The following is a 5,859-nucleotide window of genomic DNA, read 5'->3' on the forward strand; positions in this document are numbered from 1 at the left end:
GGCTTGGGTCCACTTAGGTATATTAATCACTCTTGTTATTTGTACTTTTTTAATGTGGGACACAAACTTCATAAGTGCATATACAACATATTCAAAGATACTCGGTTAGTGAGTGAATTCTTTGTGTACAAATTTTCATACTTCTTCCAAAGACTAGTGATAGTTTCTTTATCGATGACTTCTTTTAAGACTCCATGTGAAAGAGACAACAAATTAAATCGCACTATAGGCTTTTTCTTCAAGTTCATAATTTCTTCCTTTGGTGATGACACAATAGAAAATATTCACCAAGCCTTGTTGTCGTCACAAAACATGCATCTTGATGCGCCAAAAGTTAAAACTATTATGTCCATAAGCTCTGATACCAATTTGTTGTAGAAAGAATCGCTTAAGAAGTCCATCAAGAGCATATTAATATACATGTTAAAATATCACTTTAACTCAAAAGCTTAAGCTAATGAGTTTGGTTCCAGTTATATATATTAACTACACACTTTAATTTGTATTTTTTTTCTTCAATGTAAGACTTGACGCAAACATGTGTACTCAAAACAAACTAGACTGATAGGGTGATTGGTGGGTTTGAGAGGGAGAGTTTTGGTGCGGAATGGGTACAAAAAAAAAAAGAGAGAGAAAAGAGCCAAGAAAAAAAATAAAGAATTTCCTATTTAAATTAATGAAATGTGGCTATGAAGAAGGAAAATAACACAATATCATTGATAACTCATTCTATTTTATCATCTTCAAAATAGAACTCTTAAAAAATAAAAATAAAAAATAAAAAAATAAAAAAGAAGCGTAGGTAGTATTTTTGTATTTCAAAACAAAAATTGTAAAACATTTCTTCCATCAAATGCTAGTAAGCATATATTTCAATAATTGAAGCCTCATTTATCAAGGCTGGGACAGAGCTAACACTAACGGATCTGATTCTGTAACCTCTAAGCTATTTTGCGATTGGGATGATATGTCTGGTCTAGTGCTGCTGTACATGAGAAATGCGGGTTTTGTTGGGACTGATAGAGTGAGGGAGTAGCTACTAAGCATGAGAACGACTGAAGCAATTGTTGGTCTCTTAGCAACATTTTCTTGAACACATAGTAACCCAATGTGAATGCATTTCATTATTTCAGCTGTTGAACTGGAGCTCAATGTGGGATCTACAAGATTTGAAACTGTCCCCTCCCTCCAATTTTTCCATGCCTGCAAAGATAATTTAAATGACTAGACATTATATAGGAGAGACTACTCTTTTACATTGGCAATATCATTTGAAAAGAAAAGACAATGACAATATCATTTGCATCACTAGCCACAGTTTGAAAAATAAATGTAGACAAAGATAATTACACTTACAAAGCTTAGAAGGCCTTCTACATTTTCTCCTTCAGCAAAAGAACTATTTTTTTGCCCACTTATTATCTCCAAAACTAAAACCCCAAAACTAAATACATCGGACTTTACTGAAAAGTATCCACGCATTGCATACTCCGGAGCCATGTATCCACTGCATGTAGACATCAATAATATTAGTTTAATTAGAATTCTATCAAAGCTTTTTCATATGTGCTAAAATTCATTGAATTCTTAGGATTTTTTCCATATTGTTTCTATGACACAAATAACTCATAGTATTACTTTATGAGTAATATATACACTACACTTTTATTCAACCTTCTATCTTACTTTCCTAATGTCTCACTTATTTTAGTCACCCATTGGATATATATATATATATATATATATATTAACGAGAGTAATACTACATTCTATACCCCTATTCCATTAAGCTGATATGACAATGCCCATAAGCTCTTGGATCACTATCACATTAACATAGTAGAATAAGGGTGTAGTATTTAACATTATTCTTTTAACAAATGATTGCTTAGCAGTGTCACATAAGCAAAAAGGGATAAAAGTGTAGTGTATTCTAGTTATTACCTCTAACCAATGTTAATATACTTACTAGGTTCCAATGATTTTCTTTGTATTGCCTTGAGTTTGATCTAACAATCTTGCTGTGCCAAAATCGGAAATCTTAGGATTCATATCTGCATCTAACAGAATATTGCTAGCTTTGAGATCCCGGTGAATAATACGAAATCGAGAATCTTCATGAAGATAAAGAAGCCCTCGAGCAATTCCCTCTATAATTTTGTACCGCCTATCCCAATTCAATATTTGGGCACGCTTGATTGGATCTACAAATTCATGCAAGCATGCTTTTTTATTAATTAAGAGCGCATATATATGTATTGAAGACTAGATGCTTCAATTAGAAAGAAATTATTGTGAATTGAATAAAATCTAATATTTAAGTTGAAGTGCAACCATACCAAATATGAAGTGATCAAGGCTTGCATTAGGTACAAACTCATAGACCAAAAGCCTCTCACTTCCTTTCAAGCAAAACCCTAAGAGCTTTACCAGATTTCGGTGCTGAAGCCTAACCACTAATTGGACTTCATTCATAAATTCTAGATCTCCTTGCCCTGATCCGCTAGATAATCTTTTAACAGCTATTTCTTGTCCATTTGAAAATCTACCCTGAAAAAATCAAATATCTCGTGATATATCGTATGCAACTCTCATGAATTCATAATTTTAGACTTAACATCTTATTAAAGATGATATGCTCTTCCATTCATAACGTCACATTACCTTGTAAACAACACCAAATCCACCTTCTCCAAGCTTATTTGCAGTAGAAAAGTTCTCCGTTGCAACTTTAATCATGCTGAACTTGATTTGCAATGATTCAGCATTACTCATTTCATCCACTGCTTCATATGAGCAAGTCAATACATCTGAATTAGATTTGTGCATTAATTGCCCAAGAAAGAGTAATGCAATTGCTATTTGATTTGTTCATACAATATTTTACATCAACAACGGGCTCAACAGAAATGACTTTTGAAATTCTTTCTTCCAAACTGCAAATGCTACAAAAATTGTCTTCTAATGTAATACTGTTCGTTTTTGTTTGAGAAGTGATCACAAAGAAAACTCATATCTTTACAATTAGTTCCATAATTTCTAGAAAAAAAAAAAAAAAAAAAAAAAAAAAAAAAAAAAACTGATTTAATGTCTACTAAATGCATGGTATCTATTTTATTTTAAAGTAATAGACAATCCCAAATTATGTCATATTCTAAAAGAGGCAAAAATTAACCCTAAATATGCAATTACTTATTTACACAAGTATCCCTTAGTACGTAAAGTACTAGCATATACATCAACTACAGCACAAATTGTCTGAATGCATGTGGCATTTTTTCTTACTTATAGAAATGATATGGTTAGCAACAAGGAAAGATAGACCAATTTCTGACTTACGTTCATCTTTCTCCCTTGGCTTTCTCACTCTTAAATAGAAGGTGTAGATACAAATGATTAGTAAAACAGGAACAACAGTAGGCACAGCTATAATGACTGCAGTTTTAGATGAGTGACGTTCCTTTCCTGCAAACACCACAACTCTGCTTTTATTACAACATTTCTTCCAATGGATATCGGGAAAAACTTATCGTAATTAATAAGTGAAGTCCAACACATAAAATGCTTAATTGAAATGGAAAGTGAGTTATGGAGACAAGATTTGAATTCAAGACTTTTGTTTTGATACTTTATATGTTAAATCACCATTTATTTTAAAAATTAAAATTGATAAGAAATAATAAATTTAATCATTTAATCAATACTCTAAGAAGCAGTAGGAATAGAAGTGGATGTTAGATAATACACATAGTAATGACATGAGTGAATAGTTGATATGGCATAATTATTTGACCCGAACCCATTGACTACTTGACTTAGGACTTTAGATTAAGCTAACAGATAACCAAATGGGGCTAAATAGTATAGGCCATTTTGGTGTATATATAGTATAACCAAATGGGCCTATGGCCTATACTATAGTATAGGCCATAGGCAATTTTGGTGTATAAGATCAATGACTTATATGATCAAACACCTCGTGAACATAAGAGATCCATAATCTTGTAAAAGTGTTTTGAAACATTGATCCAACTCCTTGTTTATTATATGCATGTGTTTTCCTATATATGAAAATAATTAACCCAGTGCAAAAAAAAAAAAAAAAAACAAAAACAAAAACAAAAACAAAAAAAGGAACAATGAATCTACCTATTATACTATCAAACATATATCGCATGTCATGGATATTGGTAAAAGCAGGGGGCATATAGAACATATTTATAATTGGGAGGTTACTGAAAAAATAAGATAAACTTTTCTTCTAAAGCGTGAAGCATGAATAGTACTACTATACCTTCTGAAGATGTCGTCTCAGCTGCAGGGTCATAGAAACTGTATACCTCGTACCTTAAATCACAGCTGGGTGCTATATATCTCCCTCCCTGCTTTCCATCACAACATTTTGGAATATATTCCGCTGCCTTCCTCAGGCAGTTGCTGCATTCCAGCTCGTCCAAATCAGGGGTGCACATCAAAAGTGCATGTATTGTTTCAAAATCTGGGGCAGCGGCGCTTCCCACAGCAAACTTGCGAGTAGAACTTCCTGATGCAGCGCTGATTCTTAGCCTATCTAACAAGGGTTTTAGCACCTTGTTGAACCCTTCTACGTCGGACACGTTCTTTGTGTTGTAATAGGCAGATAAAGGGCTATCTTCCATAACACCAAATATGAGTTTGTTCGAATATCTCACCATACATGTTGTGAACCATATGATTGCCTCCTTCTGGTTGGGACAATAGTGTAAGAGATCGTGACTTGACTTGTTGACACAACTTCGGCATTCCTCCGTAGAGATATCTCCTCTACAAAGTGCAATCGCGTTGGCTTTTTCAGAGCCTTCTCCGGCGGAGAAATTGTAGAACCCGTAATCTATTTCGGTGTTGGAAGACATGGAGGCCAGGAGGGTGTTGAGGTTTGCCTTGTAGGTACTGTTACTTGTGTAGTTACCAGTTTCAAAGCAGAAGTAAGGGTCTTGGGCAAACGTGAGAGCAACAGCATGGAAGAGAATGAAACAGAAAGATAAAACTAGTCTTGAACAACACATGATCTTCGTTGATGTTCCTCTTTGCAGTACGTTTGGGAAGTTTCAATCTCGGAATCTATATGATCATCATTCCGGAAATTGTTATGGAGGAAAGGAACGATGGACTTTATCGGAAACTTATACTGCTTCTATATTCAATATTTCAGGTGGCAAACACCAAAGTCCACGATATAGAAAATTTCGAATGGCTTTTTGCCTTAGGAAGTAGTTGGCAAAAAGTACATGCAATTAAATTTATTTTTTTATTTTTTTATTTTTTTCCATTTTCCATTTTGTGTTTCACAAATAGAGAGACCCATTAATATTATAATTAGAGTAATGTTTTACTACATTTTTTGAAATTGATCTTGAGACGTTTGTTTTGAGTACAAATGGGAAATCAGAGAATCTAATCCTTAGTGGATAGCTAGCACATCAGTGTCACTGCCTGCCAAACACGAAATTTTGCCATTCATGTCATAAGTTTTAAGATATCTACATCATCACATGGGGACAGAATCAAGAGGACATCATCAATCGCGATCAGCGACCGGGATCACCATTTTCGCTGACTCTAGAATTCAAATCCACGTGAATTTTGACTAATCAAATGATCTTCTATCGTTTCCCACGCTTTGTGTGTCGTTGGAGTTCAATTCTCCAAAACGTTTCTCATCCCAGCAGTTGCTACGAGCATTTTATCCAACAATACTGGAAGCCCCTATGGGCTGTCGTTGCAAATCTCTAAAACAATGTCTTTATCGTCGATCGTATGCGGCTGTTGAAGCAGATTTTTGAATGGTTGGGTCCGCCAACAATGAGGACCATGCCACGT

General features: G+C 34.3%; 1 pseudogene; it reads right to left on the reverse strand.

The window, feature by feature from the left end:
• Positions 1-856: 856 nt before the first annotated feature.
• Positions 857-5,045, reverse strand: LOC132170037 (cysteine-rich receptor-like protein kinase 29; annotated as a pseudogene).
• Between the last annotated feature and the right edge of the window lie 814 nt (positions 5,046-5,859).

The sequence above is a fragment of the Corylus avellana genome, chromosome 1, assembly GCF_965113065.1.
Source record: "Corylus avellana chromosome 1, dhCorAvel1.hap1.2, whole genome shotgun sequence".
NCBI classification, from domain to species: Eukaryota; Viridiplantae; Streptophyta; class Magnoliopsida; order Fagales; family Betulaceae; genus Corylus; species Corylus avellana.